A 20,423-nucleotide genomic window follows, 5' to 3' on the forward strand; every position below is an offset into this window, starting at 1 on the left:
GCTCCAGTCAGTGATTATGCTATTGTTTAGCAAAATGTCAAAAAAATACAGAGACCCAATGCTTGAAAATCACACAGGCTGATTTCCTGATAATAGGCAACAAGTGGATGTCATTAGCCAAAGCACCATGTGTGGCTATTGCGCGGTGGGAGCCGGCAGGCCCTGGCCCTGCGCTTCCCACGCAGACCCCGCTGCCACCAAAGTCCCTAGAAATTTCACCTGAATAAGGGAAAATTCAGGACCTGCAGGCAGCTGCCTGGGGCCCGGCTGTGCTCAGGAGGTGTCACGCTGAGCAAAGGGGGCATGTGGGAGCATGTGGGATCACTGGGCGTCGAGGCTGACCCAGATCCCTAAGGGAAACTGACCCATTTTGAAGGGGTCTTAGACAGCAACGTGTCGTATTGACCTACGGGTGAACCTGCACCATTTAGGAATGGATGGCAAGGCTCTGCTAGGATGGCCGTACGTGTGCCCACGTTGGTGCACATGTACATGTGCCCTTGCAGAGAGGGAGATGGGGAGGTGCTACATAACATGAAGCCTATATGTGTCCATACATGAAACTACACCAAAAACTGCTGTGGATAAGAAAGTCACAGCTTTATGTACATGCATGACATGTGTGAGTTGCAAAAAAAGCCTGAATCGTGGCATGGCTTTACCTGGACAGCTGTGTGTCAAAATATCAAGCCTGGTGTCATGCTTCATTTAACACTCATCTGCCCCCCAGTTTATTGCAATATCCCACATTTCCAGACAGCTCTGGCCAGGGTTTGCTCCCCTCCTCACCTCCACACACCTTTGGGACTGCAAATCCTCACCCCAGGAAGAAAAAAGCAGGTGGAGTAGAAGATGAATAAAGATTTGTTTGATTTGTCTTTGTCTGAGCACGGCACATCATACTGTAACTTTTTTCCCACTAAAAGAAAGGTACTAATTGGGGCTGGTTTGGAGTTTGATGGTTTTTTTTCTTTCAGTGGCTATAAGGACCTGATTCAAGACCACTGAAATGGATAAAAAACGTTGTGCTCAGTTCAGTGGCCTTGGATCAGCCCACATTGGAATTCATTTTCACTTGCTTCTAGCTGTGGGCTAACTAATATTTCCCAAGTGTCATTAGACCTGCTGCATCACACTAGAGGCAACACTAGCTACTAAAGAAAGTGGGTTGATTAAGGGATAGCCTTGAAGACTAAAAATAATCAGGGAAATAAGAGCCAATGCCGTATGAAAACAAACACGCAGTCACTTGTTATTACAAAGCTTTTCATGCAATGGTCTGCACACTGGTCTCACCTGAAGCATGTTTGTTTTGGACAATCTTAAATAGTACAGCCTCACGTATTGGCAGCGATATACACTGACCGATTCAAGAGCTCAGGCCTGACCCAAAGCCGATGGAAGTCAATGCGTTGACTTCCTCAAGCATGCCCCAGAGGAATCATGCTGTGTTTGGAAAGATATGCTGCAGTTAAATACATTGGTCTGGGCTAGATGTAAATTAGCTCTTACAGTACATGTTTAGGGAAAAATGTACTGACATCGTCACTGTCAAATCTGCACGGAGACAAGCAAAAATATGGGGGTTGTAGCTAATAGGTATAACAAAAAATAAGAATAAAGAGGCTGAAGGAGAACTTGAGCAGTCAAGGGGAAATGCACCCAGTTCAGGTGAACTTCCTTGGCCCAGACAAATTTCACAGTGCATGCAGTGAATTGAAGATGAAGAGAGGAAGGATGGCAGGAACTCAGCATCTCACTTTTTCACAAGCCTCAAAACCATCACAGGCAATGTGAAAAGAAAAAAAATACTGTCTGGAAACATGTGGCATAAACTGGGACAGGGGAGATTAAAATTGGCTTCACCCCACCTTTCCCCCCTCTTTTTGCTCCCCTGCTCTTTGCTAGCATTATCTGGGCTGCTCGGTCCTCAGCAAACATCCAAGTAGCCAAAATATGGGCAGGATTCTTGCCATAACCAAACCAGCCAATGAATGAAATAAGGCACTTGTTTCCTGGAGCAGCAGGAGGGGAAGGGGGAGGATTTAAACATTTCTCTGTGGTGTTGGAAACCCACCTTGAGTAGAAGCAGTCCCTCAGCTCGCGCAAACCACCGGCGCTCCTTTGACGTCAATTGGCAGCCAGCTGGTTTGCACCATCCCAGGCTGGCTGCAGCGGCGTAAGCAAACAGCTTGGCCCGGTAGGAAGGTAGACAGCAAGAGGCAAGTTGAAGTCCTGCACTCCTTCCCTACATTTTACTGCTTTCCTCATCACCTACGGCATTGTTTTCAGATGCATAAGGGTGCAGACCAGTTACTGCAAGCACCTCTCAGGCAAGTGGCACATTGGGTGGCAATGCACAGGTGGTGTGGGGCTGGTGGATGCCAGAAACCTGGGGGTGTACTGGAGCAGGTCTCTGTGCTGAGACCTATAGGACACAGGGCCACCCTGGACCTATGGCAGTGCCTGGGGCAGGCTGCCCAGGGGGAAAGCAATGCTCATGCAGTTACGTGAGAGGTGGGACCTGCCGTCCATGGGGAGGCTGCTGCCTCCATGAAGGGGATGGCTAATGTCCTCCAACCTTGATCTGGGGGCTGATCATATGATCTAATGAGGGAGGATTTGGGAGAGTTTGTTAAAGAAGGAGTGAGATAAAAACCGCCTGTGGGAAGTACTGGGGGCATTCATCTGCTCTCCCCTTTCAGTCTTCCCACCACACAGACTCCATTCCCAAAGAAAGCGGGAGCAGGAGAAACTTGATTATTTTTGTCAGACACCCAAGTCTCTTTGCAGAGCATTTCCTGCAGTGCACGGTGGGAGGAAAGGGAAGCGGCAGCTACACAGCTGGCTCCCTGCCCTCCCCGGACCAGGTTTCATACCCCAGCCCCCCATCCCAGCCCTGGCCCAAATGCATCCTGCAGAGCATGGCACCAGCTGTGACGCACGGAAGCTGTGTCCTGCCACTGCTTGCAGAACGTGGTGGCCCTCAGTTTCGGGGGGATGCTGCAGCGCCGGCGGCGGGAGGATAAGGCCAGCTGCAGCGGGGAGCGCCTCTGGGGATCACGCACGGCTGCATTCCTGGACTGCATTTTTCAGCAGTGGCAAAGCAACCCACTCTTTCACTTTTCCCACCTGAAAAGACTTCAAAGCCCTTGACTTTCAGAGAAGGAGGGCTCTGCAGTCCCTGCAAGCCAGCTCTGCTGAAGCTGTCCTGAGACAAGCACCCCAAAACGAAGGCAGCCAGGATTGCTCATCAATTTTGAAAGCGAAAGCATCAGAGACCCTAACTCCTGGATAGCATTTCTTTTGCCTATGATGAGGGCTGATCAAGGGTTTGCAGTGTGCGGTGTGATGCAGAACCCCACTGAAGGGCCTGCACCTTCATTCCCACAATCAGTATTTGATCCAAGAAAGAGGGATGCTGTGTGGGGCTGTGGGCTGGACCTAAAAGGCACAATGGACATAGGAGGTTGGACATGAACTTTTCCAAGACAGAACAAGTTTCCCTGCAGTATGTTTGCTGCTTCCGCAGCCAAGAAGTGGGCTGTGAGGTTATGGTGTTATTTCTCTTTACAACACAGCTCCATCTTGAAGACGCCTTCATGAAGCATCTGGATGCACTTTATAACAGCTCTAAGCCCACCGTGGGACTTGCATCTTGAACCCCTTCATTTTATGGCACGGTGGGAGGATGTGAATCCCTTTTTGCAAACCTACTTCTACAAGTTTCAGTTAAAATGCCCGTAAAAAAGGCAGAGGGCCCAGCTGACCCCTGCAGTGATGGAGGAAGACCCAGTTTCGAGGCAGAACAAATTTAGCCACTGACCGAGGGCTGTGGGCTTCACGGGTAGGCACGAGCCCTGCTGGATGGGGGCGCAGGGTGGGAGCACTGGCTGCTTGCCAAGCTCAGGGGCTGGCTGGGGCGAGCAGAACAGCAGGCAGGTGTTTCCACGAGCAAAACCTCTCGAGAGCAGCTACTTGCTAAAATAGATGCCACGCGATAAACCGAAAAAGAAAGCCCTACTGCCCAGCTGGTGCAGGCAGCCGCCTGCCTGCGTGCACGGCACAGAGGCGAGTGGTTATTTTTAATCAGAGACAGCCAAAGGCCGTGGGAGATGGTGGGGGCAGCTGGTGGAGGTCTTCCCTCTGTACTGCACTGGGGCTGCACCCTGGCATTTTCCCCTTGCACCTGGGCATCCAGGCTGATGGTGGAGCTGGCTGGCTGGAGGGCTTCTCCTCGCCTTCCCAGGAACAGTCATCCTCCTGCAGCCCCTGTCACTGTTGGCAGCAAGTTGTCCTTCCAGGATGCCCTTGCTGGCAATGCCCGGCCAGCCCCACTGGGCAGGGGGAGTTGAGAGATAAACCAAAGCAAACCCAACCCAACCGCCCACATTATGCTGGATGCAGCAGCACAGCCAAAAATAGTGTATCAGCCCCTCCTGCCTTAAATCATGAGATCAGCCTCCGGGTGACCAGAGTGACTTTTTGTGCACGTGGCGCTTGGGAGCAGCCAATTCCCCATCCCCAGAGGCATCATGGAGCGCAGGGCACCCGCTTCAGGCTCCTCCACACAAGGGTATGAGTGTTTGTGCAAAGCAGCACCCTTGGAGCCAAGGCCTGGCCAAGCAAAAACACCACCAAGGTATTGTGCAAGCGGGGGGGAACGGGTGGCTTCTGGGCATGCCAGCATTTGCAGCAATGCAATGCATCACACAAGCAAACCTGTCTCTTCTGGAGCAAGCTGTGGCAGCAAAACCCTGAGCCATACACTCCAGGGTATGAAATCCAGCGCCTCCCCTAATTTCACTCCCTGCCTCTACAAGCACCTGAGCGCACCTGTTCTTCACATGCATCAGGAACCGAGGTGCAACAAGCAGCCCAAGCCCACCTTCTGAACCAGTGAATGCCTGAGCATGGCCATGCCATCTGCAAAGACCAGGATGGGCCCAGTATCCTGGTTTTCCCAGCAGACATAACTGCTTGAAACTGGTGGGTTTTTTTCCAGAGTTAGTGGCCATGCATGTTGCAATTCTCTCTCATAAGAAACCAGAGGAAGTAAAAAAAAAAATCTACAAGAAAAGTAAAAAAACAGTGGAAATGCTTTTCTACTTCCTCCTCCAAGATATCCAAAATCTCCCTGCCAAGCCCCTGCAAGCAGCACCACCAGCAGGGGAGGCTGGCACTTGGCCATGCCAGTGGATGGTGATGGGAGGACCACCCTCTCTGGGGCACAAATCTGAAGCTGCTCCTCTGGGATTAAGAGATTAGCTGCTGATGGCTATTTGCCTTCATGATGATTATTTACTCCCACACATAGATCAAATGACCTGTGTGGCCCTGAGTACCATGGGAAGCAAAACTCACCAGGGAAAACCAGCCCCAACGCACTGTGAGAGAGGAAACAAAAGAGGGGGGATGACTTTGCCCATAGTGGCCCAAGCTCTCAGACATGAAAAATGTCCACACTGGTATCCAAACTCTGAGCAGGCTCAGGTCTGCCAGCCATCATTTCAGTCATTTAGAAGCCAGCAGGGCAATGCTGCATGTGCCAATAACGGAGCATGAGCCCAGGAAACACAAACCTGGCTCCGCCACCAACTTGCCGTATGGCCCTGGCGAGTCATGCCATCTCTGTGCTCCTGCTTCCAGGTATTTCCCTCCCTAAGATACAAACATTTTGGCTGGGGATTCCAGTTTCATGTTTGCAAACAAGAGCGTGAATCATGTGGGGTAAACCCACTGGCGTCGGAGCATTTCTGATTTACACCGGTGTAAATTATTGCCTCTGCTTTAAAAAATGTTGTTATTATGCTGGAAGGGGTCCCAGTAATTCCACAAAGGAGGTAGTGGGAGAAGTTCTTTGTAGATGAACTTATGATTTATTTACCGCTGGCTATCATGCAACCACTTCATTTATGCAAGGTTTGTGCTCCACAGAAGGACGACAGAGGACACGAGTGACCTGCAGCCCGTTTGGTGCAACCACCTGTCACCAGGGCCATACAGCAAACCAGGCATGGTGCAAATGGAGGCCCACCTTCTGCTCTGGGATCCTGTCAGGCTGGCACCAGCAGGGCAGGGCTGGATAAAAGGTTCACCGTGAGCATCCTGGGGAGTGGGCACATGGGAGAGCAGGGCAGGTGGTTGCCAGAATCACTACTCTGCCCTCCGGGTAAGGAGGGCTGCTGTGTGGTGCAGTCCGTTAGCTGCTGCTCTTCAGCCTCCAAAGCAAGCTGGGCATCTTGGCTTTCTTTCGGCAACCTGTGGAGCTGCTTGGAGAAGCTTCAGCAAAAAGACTTTTTGTGCATGTTAATATTTGAGGTGTCTATAGCTCATGTGGCAAAAAAGAGGACATCCCTACAGTGGATGGTGGCTCCAGAGCACATGGTGCTATATGAACAAGGAATAAGTTGGCTGGTTCCAGCTAAGAAGAAGCTCACGAGGTGGTTTTACACCAGTGCAAGAGGAAGGTAGAAGAAATAAAAGGGGAGGGAGGACAGCTCACCAGTAAAACATACATTTTGACCTGAGGTATTCATTCATCCTTCTAGCAGCAGGACCGGCCACAGTCCTTTTGACTGAGAAAGAAAACTTTCCAAACATAGATTAGGGGTCAAATATGAAGCTCAGACATGAAAAAACTCATGCTGCATGGAGGATGAGGAGGGAAGAAGAAGAACATATGATGCGGGCAGGGCTGGTGCAGGAGGCACAAGCAGGCAGTCAAGCAGGCAGCCAGGGCTGCAGCAGCCACCTTGGTACATTGTGCAGGATGGCTCAGGAAAAGGTGCAGCCCCAGGGGGTGACCCTCCTGGTGGGGCTGCTGGAGCTGTCGGGCAGGCTTTGATTGCCTCTCCTTGAGAAAACACATTTATTCATAGGTAAAAATTAGTATCTAGTCTCCAGCCACCATCAATCTGCCATCTCTCGTTGTTGTTTAATTCACTTAAAGCAGTCTGAAAAAGACATATATAAAGAAAAAGACTCTTCCTTGTTAGTCACCTTCCAGTGATGTATAAACGCTCTGACAGATAATTATCAGTGATATTGATTCTACCTAGGGCAGAAAATGAACAGGTGAGTGTGAAATAGAAAGTTATTTATAAAGATGTAATTGAAACAAAAATCTATCCTGCAGGCTTGAGTGTTTCAGGGGGGAAAAAAATGCCTTTGCTGGTATGTCTTTGCTGTCTCTGCTGGTGTTTGGATGCTTCCTTGGGAGTGGGAAGGCCACCTCCCTGAAAACAACTGGCATCACATCCTCGCACAGGTGCCGGGGACAGGGGCTGCAAGGGGCCTGGGCTGGTCAGAGCTGGCCCCTGCATCCTATTGCCTGTGAGAAAGCAGGTCATCCTCTTGGAGCTGAGGTTGTTTATTACTCTTCTTCTGAAGTGCAAGGTTGATTTATTTTGATGCTGGTTTAATTTCCCCTCCCTTTTTTGTTAACTGCTTACTGGTGAAACCTGGGAGCACATTTCCAGTAAGCCTTTTTCTCCTTCCATCTCCTAAGCAGGAGGGATGATTACTCTGCGTCCCTGCCATCATGGCATGGGGCACAGACGGGGGACAGTGCAGGCAGCAGGCAGAGGCATGTGACTGCGCATGGCAGGAAAGCCACAGGAGCAATCCTTTTAAAGAGGAGGTCTGATTTGGCTATAGAGCCATGGAAGCTGTATAAGCAACATCTCTTGGGCCTGCTCTAGGCTGAAATAAATAGCCAGCATGGCAAGAACTGAAAATAGGCATGAAAAGCAGCCACAGAAAGAGACCCTCAGCCCAAGGCAGAGAGGCCTGGTGTGATGTCCATCAGCCTAAGGCGGTGCTTGCTCAACTGTCTGCAGTGAGAAATCAATAGTAAGATACATTTTAAAATGGAAACCAAACTCTAACTGTTGCAAATGTGGCTGTTGGCACTTGCAGTGCTGGGACACGGTGAATTGCCACCACCACCGGTGAATCTCCTCTGGGCAGTGGCACTGGGCCCACTTGCCTCTACCTGCCTGGAGACGTTGGCCTTCTTAGGGCCGTGCTTTCAAGTCCTAGACCCTAAAAGCTGCAAGTCCCACCATTGCAATGCTGAAGCCCTTTTGCAGCTCTAGCTCTCTTGGCTCTGCCAGAGGCCCGTGGGAAGCTGTGCTGTGGCTGCTGGCCCCAAGTGCCGGGCTCACTTTCTCTAGCAGCTCCACACATCCTCAGCTGGGCCAAGACCTATTTCGCTGGCTACAGACTGGTGGTGACGCTTGCTGGGGACAGAAGGCTTTTGCCAAATTGTTATTAAATCACAGCTCTATTTATGCCAACATTAGGCTATTTGGGGCTAAATGCACAGAAAAAGTTACGTACCTGGATTGTGCCAGACAGCTCGGGGTGGTGGTGCAGTAAGAGGTGCGTCTTTGGGCAGGGCTCTCTTCTCGTGGCTGACTCGCATCCTCGCCCCGCTCAGCCTCTGTTGCTGCCAGCCTTATGGCTCCCACCCTGCATGTACTGGAGGGAGAGAAGACCTCTGGGGCTGTGCTTTTGGAGCTAGCAGATCAGGACCCACTGCAATGCTGAAATCTTTTTGCTGCTTTAACTGTTGGTGTCCAAATCATTTGTCCTCACCCCACCTAGAGCAACCACTTCTGACAAAAATGTGTCAGTGGAGAACTATATATAAAATGAGCAATGTGGTTCCCAGGACGCCCCCAAGGTTCCTGGCTGTGAGGAGCTAGGTGCTGAAGCATCACAGGAGGTCACCTCCCCTGCCCCAGTGATGATGGTGAGGGCATCTGCCTGAAGCCACGTCCCCCAGCGGTGGTGGTATACCTGTCCTTATGGAGGAAGAGGCTGCAGTTCCTCTGGGGCGTCAGCCTTTCAGGAGTGGTTAAAACAATGCAGGAAAGCTTATGAACAGATGTGGTTCCTGCGCCGCTTCTGCCAAGGCTCTGCTCCACAGACATCAGCTGTGGAGAAATGTTTAAACTGAGCTGCAGCGCTGTATGCCTGGCGTTTGTACGTAAACAGCTTCTAAAAGCATGAGGGGGAGTGTGTAGCTCTTTCAGAGCCGACCGGATGGTTCTCTCGCTTGACATGTTCTCTTCTTGAAACAACATCACTTTGTTGAATTTTGTGGCTTTTTATATGGAACAACATTAGCTCATCCAAGTCTGTGGTTTATTTGAAAATGAAATTCCGGTAAGCTTTTGTACCATCTGGCAATGTCCAACCGAATCGGGTTTAGCAAGAAAACACTGCACACGTGTGCACAAACATATACACACCAGAAACATTATAATCGTCATAATCAGTAATCGCAGGAAGCTCAGCATCATCAGGGCAAGGGGAGGGGGAGAAAATCAGTGCCTGATTCAGCTCCCAGCCATATGCCTTCTGTGGGTCTTGACTCCTTCCAGCAGAGGGCATTTTGCAAGCCGTCCCTCCTGCACCACGTCTACCCCTTCCTTCTGAGGCAACGCCTTCGATGTGAACTTCCAAGTACAGCCAGATGTAAATGAAACACAGCTGGGTGAGCTGCAAGACAATGCACTGTGTCAAATTCACAGCTGATGTCAGGTCACCACACTGGTTTCAAAGGTGCGACTGATTTACACCAGCAGAGGACCTGGCCAGACACATTGAGGAGGGACTGAAGCATACAGGAGAGGTTCGGGGCTGAGGTGGTGGCTTCTTGGTTGCTCCTTGCAATATCGGAAGTGTTTTGTTAGGTGGGACCAGCCCTGCATTCCCTCCTAGCTCCTCTGGTCTGGGCTGGTAGCAGGACACACAGCAAGTTCTTGACATCTGGTCCATCCATTGCACTCCTTTTCTCCTCCTCCCACCTCTGTGCACACAGAGGCCTCTGACTGGCAAAGCTGAAGGGAGAGAAAATGTGCCTGTTGCCCAGGTACACAGGAGACCACCAAGCACCCATCTGTCATATTCTCCCCTGCAAAAGTTTTCCCCAAGCTCTCTCAGGCCTCCCTGCTCTTCCACGCTCGGCTACTGACAGACCTGTATTAAATACGCATGATGGCTGGGGCAAGGGAAAAGCAATGGTAGGGAATAGGAGGTGCTATTTAGGACATGTAGGACAATTTACTGAGAGCCAAACATAAAGTCCATTGGAGCCAGTAGACTGCTCAGTAGACTGCAGCAGGCACAGCATCCCTACACACATTCACCCCTATAAACTGGGGGACAGGGGAAAATAATGACTAAATATATGTACTGGCTTTAAATTAACCTCAAAATATGGCAGAGTTCTGCTTTTGAGAAAAAGCAGTGGAAATCTAATGCATGAGCTCTGCTGATGAGCCAGCACCACTGAAACACTTCAGAGGTGTGGAGGTCGCAGGCTGCCCTGTGCAAGGGGACTATTTCCAGCAGCAGCTTTGCTTTTGTATCACAGTCTGTAATTGCACGAACAGGACTTTTGATGGAAATCATTGTAGAGGTCTCCACTGAGGATGCACTGTTGCTTTTCAGTCTGCATCACATGCATTTAAAACTTGCACATGTGTGCCTGAGAGTATTTTTCCTTTGTGTTGGATGTGAGGAGAAACCAGTGACCCTGAGGAAGGTGAGATGCCCACAGCTGCAGCCTGACAGAGGCTGCTCTTGCCTGACCAGTGAGTCCCAGTTCCTTCCTCCGTGCCAGGTCACCAACACCTTATTATCCCCTGCCCAGCCTATAGCTGCTAATAAAAGCAGGAATTGGTTCAGCTGAGAACATCTCTTAGGTTCCTGATTAGAAATATAAAATAAAATCAATTCCAGCAGTAAGGGCTTTTAACTGAGGAAGTGTTTCTAAAAGGTAGCACCGATGAGGTGCTTCACTGGCTGGGCTATGCATGGGAGGCTGTGATAATCTTGCGCTAATTCTTTTTTTACAAGGATTTTTTTTTTTAAATATATATAAAGTTTTGCCGCCGGCATATGCTGTACTAGCATAGCAGCTCTTCAAGTACTGTGTTTTCCGGCATACATGTGAGTGACAGCACATAAAACTAGCAGCTGTTATATAAATAAGGCTGGCACTTCCCCTGCAAGCGTCGTGATGGCAGCAGGGAGCGGGGCCAGGCCCAGCACAGCCCAGGGGGGTGATGTCCCTGCCCGGGACAGAGGGTGACGAAGGAGAGGACAACCCTCAGGGCAGCGCTGGTCATCACCAACCTCCCCTCCACATTAAGCCATCCATCACAGACCATCACCTCCCTGGGGGAGAAGCCGCTCTGTCCCTGCTGTTCATCACCAGCGGTGCTCCCCGCAACTGCTGTCCTGTAATACAGCAAACAGGTAAAAAAATTTACAAGTCTAAAACAAGAATTTGTGGCATCTCATGGTTATTTTGCAAATGCTGTGTATAAGGATTAAGGTAGCCATTGTTTCAGAATGATGTATATCTTAATGAGCAGCTTAGTTGTTTAATTTAGCAGGAGATGGCCAATAAAGTATTAAGAAGCCAAATTTGGCACTTGGCTTCCTTTAATATTAAGATGCAAAAGTCTGATTTGTACTGCCTGTAAATTTGCTGTATCTCAGCATGCGAATACTCCTGAATAATTTAGGCTTTCTTTAAGAAAGCCTGCAATATACCCAGAAAAGATTAATATTCAACAGACGTCCATCATCTAAGTAAATACTTTTTTTTTTTTTTCTAAAGCTGTATTGAGTTCTCATAAATTCCCTTAATGGGACAGAAACCATCCTGGCTTTTGTTCATGAAATTTGTCTCTTTGCCTGGGTTTAGTTATTCAGCAGGAAAACTTCGCCTGCATAAGGCTTAAAAATGTTTGACCCCTTGAAAGGACATGAGGGGATGTTCTTCAAACACTTACCCAGCACCAAAAGAAAATAAAAAAAGAGGATGGCAGGAGAAAAGCCAAGGTCACAGGTCATATTTGAATTTGTAGGAAGAGGAGATGACCACGTCGTGTGGTCATCCCTGGACGGATATGGCTTTGCTCACACGCTCATTTGCTTTGGTGGACAGGAGCAGTGTGAGGACTGATGGCCGCTGCGGCACTTCCAGGCCATACATCACACATACTTGTAGTTTTTCGACACATTGCAGTTAGGTACCAGGACTCCCACATTTCCATTGTTACAATGAAATTAACTGAAATATATGAAAGAGAGCTGAAATGTGCTGTGCTTTAGGTGCAGGTATCAGAAAGACAAAGCCTTCTCTCTGATGCACCTGCATCTGATATACCTATAAGAAAGATGATGTGAGATGGTGTCAGGAAAGGTGTATGATTCACCCATAACAAAGTGGGTTTAAAAAAAAAAAAAAAACAACAACAAAAAAAGACTAGGCTGGGATTATAAAAGAAGCACTAGCTTTTAAATTGGTGTCTGTACTCAAACCAATAATTTCCGTTTGGAAACAACCAGACCAAAGTAAGAACGGGCCTTGGTTATGAAGGTTGACAGTTCAAGTTCCTCCAAAGTCTGAGGCCGTCTGTACCAGGTAGCTTGACCCCCCTGGCAGGTGAGAACCACATTTGTGTTTTGAACCCAGGGCTCAACTTTCTGTGGGTCTGGGTGCATTTGGGTATTAGCCTTTCGCTCACACACCTTTGGGTTCACAGCAGACCTGGCAAAGGATGAATTTCAGAGTATGACGTCACAGTGGTGGATATCAAGTCACAGCAGGGGAGAATTAGTCTCTAAAAACTATTATTCTAAAACTAAATGCCCAAGACTCTAAGGGCTGGAGGGAGTGAATTGCTCATTAGAAATTATATGGTTACATAGGGAAATGCCAGGCAAGCGGTTCTGGTATAAATCACACTGCTCAGCACTTTTAGGAGAATAAGCCAAGTTTCCTTAACTATGGGCTGACCCTTGGAGCATCTTCAGCCTCAGTTGCAGGTGGGTTTCTCAGGATGGTGCTTGTGGACACAATACCTTTTTAGAGAGCCAGAAATGTCCCTGTAAAAGCAACAGTCAAAGCCCCTGCCTCATCCTAGTAGCCTTGTTAACTTAAGGTATTTCTTGCCCAGGGCATGACTTCCTAGATACAGCTGGTCAAAAATCCTTCCTGACAGCAGCACTGCTGGGGAACAGGGCAGTGCCCCCTGGTCTGGGTGGGAGGGGGCAGCCTGGCAGCAGGTTGAGCTGGGTGGGATTTGGGAAGGACTTGAAATGAGGGGTGGTGTGTTATGGCCTCTCCCAAGGTCAGAGGGAGTCTGCAAAGTGCAAAATGACTGTTAGTCTGTATTTGGAGAATGCTTGCTCTCATTTGGACGTAAAGCTGGTTGTGAGACCAAAGTGGTGCCAAGGGTTTTGTTTTCTCTCCCTTAGCCAGAAAATATGAACATTGATGTTTCCACAGCTGTGGGCAGGTAGCAAGGGGCAGGAAGCTGCTGCCGATGTTCATGTTTCCATACACTCTGTCACCACTGGAAATACTGCCTCCGTGTTGTTCCCAAATAACCAACATCAGAAGGTAATTTGAGTGCCTTATTATCATTAAAGGATAGTGCTTACATAAAAAACATGCTTCACAGAAATGCTTCATCAGAACCATGTTGCTCTCATTGGGCTGTCCTCTCCAAGACATGGAACTGACCCTGATGCCTGCCAGGAGCCCCAGCACCTCTGGAGATGCAGGTCCTGCTCCCAGCTCTGGGACATGTGGGGCCAGGGGCACCCGAGCTCCCCTCAGGCCCATGGGCGCTGGCTGCACCTGGACAGCCACTGGGAAAGGTGACATCCATGACCACACACTCTTCCACCTTTCTTGGCCTTGTTCAGCCATGGGATAAAACAACCATAGGTGTTTTCCCAAGCTGTGTCCCTCAGCTTGACATTCCCGTATGATACAAACTTGCCTAAAGCTCGTGAGCGTTTGTAGGTCTTGAGCATTGCTATTTTTCTTGACTATGGGTATGAGGCAACGGGTGAGAAACTCCATGAGCCACCATCAATGGAGGTTTAAAGAAAGAAGAGTCCTTGGGAGTGTTTTGGAAACCAGGGCTTCATATTTCATTGAAATGCTGTGCCTGATGGGAAGGATATAAACACAGCCATAAAAGACATCCCTATGTCTAGTCCCTTCATTTCAAATTGCAAAGTCAGTAAGACTAGACTATTTATTTCAATAAATAGTCAAGGAACTATCTTCAATCAAGTGACAGCTTGTTCCCATACTGTAATTAAATTTGAAGCTCAATTACTATTGTATAAGTCAATGGCATAGACAGGATTATTAGAGGAAAATCTCCAGGGATGCCAAGACTGGTACAGAGAGGTGGAGGGAGAGTTCAACATGGGCTTTTACCACTGTGTTGTAAAGCTGAATGAAGCCTGGGCCAGGTCCTGCTGCTGGGCTGCACTGGTCCTGCTGGTCCTGGGCTGCACCACCTGAGGTGGATATCAAGCATTAGTCATGCAATTGCAAAGAAAATCCTGCCTCCTCATTGCAAAGGCAGGTGCAAAAATGCCTGCAGGCAGGTGATAGCCTTGAGAAACTCACTGCAAGCTGTACATCAGCCCCAGAAGGGCTGGAGCAGGCACTGTTCCCCACTACATCCCTGGTGCGACTGTACCTGGTGCCCTTTGCCGTGCCGAGTGTGGCTGGGAGCTGCCAGGCAGCTGTAGATATGGGTGAACACTCCAGCACGAACGTGCACTTGCATGCTATTAGCTTGTTAGCCTGACGGGTTGCTGAGCACCTCTTCTCCCGCCCGGGAGGATGGTTTCTCCAGCTGCGGCAGAAGCGCACAGCCACACTGGGCTGTGCTGAAGGGGCGGAGGGAGGCAAACCCCCAGCACCGCCGGGGCTGAGGGCCTCCCAGGGTGACGGACCAGCCCTCCCCATCGCTCCCCAAGGACAGAGCTGGACAAGTCTGCTGGTCTCCAGCTTGCAGCTGTTTTCCCTTGGCTCATCTCTAGTTACTGCCCAAGAGCTTAACTTCATCCTTGGAGCTTCCAAGTCCTTCAGCTGCTTCTCCTGTTTGTACTGAAGAAAGAGAAAAGGGACCAAAACCTAAACTGTGTGTTCCCACTCCAGGGGACAAACAAGAAGAGTATCGTCACATTTATTTGGCTTGGATTGCATGAAATAATTTAAAAAATGTCTTAAGTTTTGGAGAACCTGGGTGGTAGTGCTAAACATGGGGGTTCAGACAGCACGCTGCTGGGACGGTGCAGGGACTGTAACTGGCTCGAAGCCTCAGTGCAAGGGCACAAGTGCTCAGGGCACTTTTGACCACAGTGCATGGCTTGTTGGAAAGTCAGGATGGGCTTTTCTTCCCCATTTGAATTTGTTTCTGAAGTTCAAAAGAAACGGTGCTTCTAGGCTGCCAACAGATATGTCTAAGATAACGAATATACTTTTCACAAAAATCTGATACTGTTGGAATAATTTATTACTGTTCACACACAAAAAAATCCCTGTTACAATGCAATCCAGAAATTACATGATCATTTTCTTCCTTAAAAAAAGAAAGGTGCCTTTCCTTCATCCCTCCTTGCCAAGTTTTATTGTAATATGAAGTAGTCTCTTGCCCTTGTCTTTCCTTTCCAGCTGCCGGTTCATGTTCCAGGTGTTGCAGCTTCATGCTTATATTTCTTTCCAGCTCTGTGTGAAGCAATGTCAAGATTGCATAAAGCAACAGCTTTTTTCATAAGCCTTTTACCCTCCTGCTTCGACTTTCCAGCGCGGCGCACTGCTGAAAGCCTAAAGATAAGGGTTTCAGTGGAAGTCAGGGATTTGACCAGCTGCTCAGGAGCAGCCAACGTGACCACAAGCTTTACCATGCCACCACCAGACCACCACCAGTACTTGGTGGCCAGCAGCACGGCGTGCTCCATGCCCTGCTTTCTCTTCATGTGTGCCACTGGGCACGCAATGATGTCAAGGGTGCTGGGTACACATCCTATGGATGTGCACTTACACTCCAAAAGTCTTCTCTGAGCAGAGCAGCAGCAACTGCTGCAACTCCTCCTTACTGCGCTCTCAATGGGCTTTGGTCTCAGTGCTGGGGGATCACCTCCAGGCACGAGAAACCAGCCCAGGCCCCATTGTCTCCTCTGCACTTCATCCGCCGCCAAGGAAAGTGCCAATTAGTGCCAGCTGTGCTGGACTGCTTGTGGCAGGGCCGAGAAGGGGCCTGGATCCGGCCCCCGTCTCTTGTTTTCTCTGTGCAGTGTCTGACTCCCTGAGTCTGCCCATTGATATTCAGGGTTTTCTTAAAAAAAAAATTAAATCCTTATTCGGGCAGCTTGATGTTCAGTGCCCTGTTTTATTTTATATGTTTGAAATATAATAGATTATTATTAAGATGCAGTAATGCAAAAGTAAGTGCCCATACTATGAGGGAGCTGAGAAGCCAGGGTGGTTTGGCTTGGAGGATTTGTAGGCCTCTCGCCCCTCCGCGCTATCTGGTCCTGTGGCCAGTCAATGTGAGCACGCTCCTTCTGAGTCCAGCACAACTGGTGGGAGAAAATCAAGAGGCATCCTCTAAAGTAAATAATGCTGGTTTTCAGATGGTTGCCAGGGTCGGGATGCCACCAGCATAAGCTGTCTGAGATGTCACCAAACAGCAGCTTCACCTTTCCCAGCACAGGTTAGCTCGTTTAGCCACCACTCCCAAATGATGAGGCCCTTTGCTGGGCTTTAAGCTATCCCACAAGACTGAGCTACTTAACATAGGCCCATCGTCTCACAACTGGTGTGCTGGTGAGGGGTGTGCAGGTGTGTTTGAGCCTGATTTGGGACGTCTGTTCTCCTGTGAGATGTCACTCTCAGCCTCAAGGTGCATCAGGGTGCACTTCAGCACCAGGGCACCATGCACACTCCATGCCATCCTGCCCTGCTGGGGCTGCCAGGGGGTGAGCAGGACTTGGGCAATGCATTTACAGCCTGGGACAGTTTGAGCTGAGGCAGTACAAACTGGTCCTATTTCTAGAAAGAGCAGATTACCTTCAGGGTCACAGCACAAGGCTCTGCATCGAGTCTGGCAGAAAAGCTGGAGATGGAAAGATTTTGCTCTGGAGTGGGGGCTAAGCAAATGAATTTTTTCTAAAGCCTCTGCCTCATCAAACAAATTGCTTTCCCCAACCTGTCAGTAATTCCCAGGTGCCAGTTAGCTCTTCTGGATTCATAAACAGCACGTGGAAAACACCTTAGCCAGTCATTTAGCCATAGCGTATTTGCAATTTATAGCTTACTTCCTTAGAGCCTTGCTAAGTCATTAAGCAGCCTTGTGGTTTGAGCAAAGGTTTAGAAGCCAGGAAAATCTGGGATGAGTCATTTGCTCACGCACTGGTGACCTGAGCAAATCAGTTGACCTCTTTGCACCTCAGGCGGGTTGGCTGTGAGACCAGCCACGAGGCGCTGGGTCCCCTGCAGACGTCAGGGGCTTGCTTGGCTCCAGCCAACAGCAAGACCCTGGCCCCAGCAGCGATGTGCAATGTGCAGCCTCGGTGTCCCAGAGCCAGGATGCCACAGAGCTGCAACCATTCAGGCTCCCTTGGTGGGGGTGCCAGCCCCAAGCCCTTTGAAAGCCAGGGAAAGACTTTCAGAGATTTCAGTGCGCTTCAGCTCAGGACTCACTCGCTTCCCTCCAGCGTCTGTCTGGCTTTTGAATGGCTTGTATAATAAGTACTAAATGACAATTAAAACATAAAATGAAGAGGGGACCAGATGGCTCCAGGCAACATTTAAAAATACCAAGACTATTTCTAAATGCAGATCTCCAGATCCAAAACAGCCCTGGGCAGACTTAGCTGAAGGTTATTTTCTGGCCTGGCTGGAAGGACGTGTGTGGTCTAAATCAGTTCTCAGAAGATGCTGTTAAAATGACATTTGCTGGCAAAGGCGGGGGGAGGTCTCGGGCAGTCCTGATGACACAGGCGTTTGCTCCTCTCATTTAAGGGCGTTGCCAAAGGCTGTTGGGTGAACAGTGACAAAGGCAGGTTAGATTGATGCCCCTGTTTTACCCTGAGGAAGGTGAAGCGCTGTGCTGGAGGTCAGATCAGGGGAGAGGATCTGTACAGTGTCCTCACTTCCCAACCATCTTCTCCTAAGGATGTGGCTGCTCACAGCATTGAGTATTATTGCTGTGGATACCTACCACCAGCAGTGATAGCACTTTGTTCCCTTCCTGCCATCTTAGCTGATGTAACTTCTGTCTCAAAAAATTTGGCCAGACTGGAAAAATAACAGGAACCTTATAAGATAATCCATCACTTGACTGGGGAAACCGTGGCTGTGAACCTCTGGCTGAGGGAAAGCCATTGGAAAGGGAGTCCTCACCAATAGAACTAGGCAAAATTAAAGGTATTTCCAGAAAAAAAAAAGAGAAGGTGATCTGGCACCACAGTACCTGCCTAGTGTCATTGCAGCTGAGCCACATTCAGCCCATAAGACAACTTTATGCATGCCCTCCTTGCCCTGGCAGCAATGGGCCTGGGGGGAGGTGGGCATGGGTCTGTCTCCACCGGCTCAGCGGCCAAACATCCCAGCCACCACACAAGGCCAGGTGCTTAGAGATGTGACCTGCTATTACAATGTCCATACTGCAGAATCAGCTTTGTATCCAGAGATTCCATAAGACTGGATTCCCCTCCCCTGGAGAGATGGGAACCAGCATGGCCCATGGGGAACCAGGTTTGTTTGACCTGGACATGGCACTTGGGTTGAAGTTTGAGCCAGGTGAGAACCACCTAGCAGATACACCCCATGTCTTACTCATGTGAAGACTTCCAAGCCAGGTTAGCTACCTTTTCCAGCTCTGTACCTCAGCTTACAGAGAACCAGATGGATAAAACTCTATGGCCTGCACTATACAAGATGTTCAAGTAGATGATCACAACGGCCACTTCGATCTTTCTAATTGATAGTTCCATTCTGACATGTTAAAAATAAGCTTGATTATCATTTGCCTTTGCTTTTATTTTTCCTCCTTGTACATGCTCCCACCTCCTGCTTTCAGCTGAGCCCGGAAGCAGAAGTATCACATTACTATGAGAGAAGCTAGTTTTGTGGTATTTCCATCCCATCCAGAGCCAGGAAACACAGGCAATTTTGCAAGACAGCTTGTACTCAGTAAATTTCCAGCTCAGTTTATATTTCTGTATTTATTTAGATTTGTGCTAACCATGTAAAAGAGCACTCATCCCAAGTGAGGTGCTGTGGACAAACTTTCAAAAAAACAGATTTCATAGACCAAGGACCCTGAGCAACAGGCATTTCACTGGACCAGTAGCTTCTGGCTAAGCGTTGTCTTCTGAAAAGGCACCCAAGATTGACAGAGACATGGGCATTCCACTTCTGATAACAGTAACTCTTCATAATAGCTCATGAGTAAACTTTTAGTAATCCCCTCCAGTAAAACCACCATTTCTGACAACATTTTCCTGTACCCTTGAGATCTTCCCCTGAACTCTCCTTCCTTCCCTTTCTTTTTCTGCATGAGAAATTGTATCTGTAACAGTAATGTGTTACAACTCTCACAGTCTTTGGCTAGGTGTGTGATACCTCTGCTAGCATCTTCCCACATCCCAGCTGAGCAAACAGGGACCTGGGCAGATGTTTATGTTTGCATGGGAAGAGCATGATGGCTCCAGGGACTGAACTCCCCTCTCTTGACTCCTCTCCTCCTTTAGCAGCAAAGTCCTGCCACAGGCAGAAAAATCTATATTTCCCATGGGATGGCAGTGCTCACAACGCCAGCTGCTCTACTTGTTTAGGACTGCAGTCAACGCACCCTTACCTCTGCACGCCAGTATTCCCAAGTACCCTCAGTCTGAGTTGCACGTGCACAAACCACACATGCTCTTCCATAACACATATACCCTCAATTCTCAGAAAGATGAAGGGCTGGGAGGGTTTTTTGGAGGCACCAAGAATTCTGCTGTCTTTATCAAATTAGGGTGAAAACTTTCATGCCAGATAAAGCCACCATTACAGCTCCCTGGTGGGCTACGAATGGGCCTGAACCAACCTCAAAGCCAGCAAAAGTTGACTTGAAAAAAAACCCCAATGAACTCTGAGCCAACTGCCACCATCCAAGATCAACTCAAGACTAAAAATGGTTTTTTTTTTTTGAACCCCATTTCAAAGTTGCCCTGTGCTCTGCTGAACACAGCTGCAGGTCTCTGCAACAGTGCCCAAGTTAACACAGTTCCTGGGCTTTTCATGCCATAATGCTGACAGGGCAGGGCAGGAAGGGCAAGCGAATATACCTTTATTTCTTTGCTAAGAGAGCAAATGCTCCTAGGAGAGGATTGTGAAATTCAGGTTGACATATCACAGTTGAAGGCCATTACACAAAATTGTGACGATGTGCCAGAGCCCGTGGCTTACGTGGCAACTAGTGTTATTGGCAACAAAGCCTATAGAGCATGTTGCTGACTTTGGGGGCCAGAGGGGAATACTTTATAAAGGGATTTGGAACCTTTGGGCTGTAACTGTATCCCCACACTGCTCT

Source organism: Phalacrocorax carbo, chromosome 1 (assembly GCF_963921805.1).
Source record: "Phalacrocorax carbo chromosome 1, bPhaCar2.1, whole genome shotgun sequence".
Lineage (NCBI taxonomy): Eukaryota > Metazoa > Chordata > Aves > Suliformes > Phalacrocoracidae > Phalacrocorax > Phalacrocorax carbo.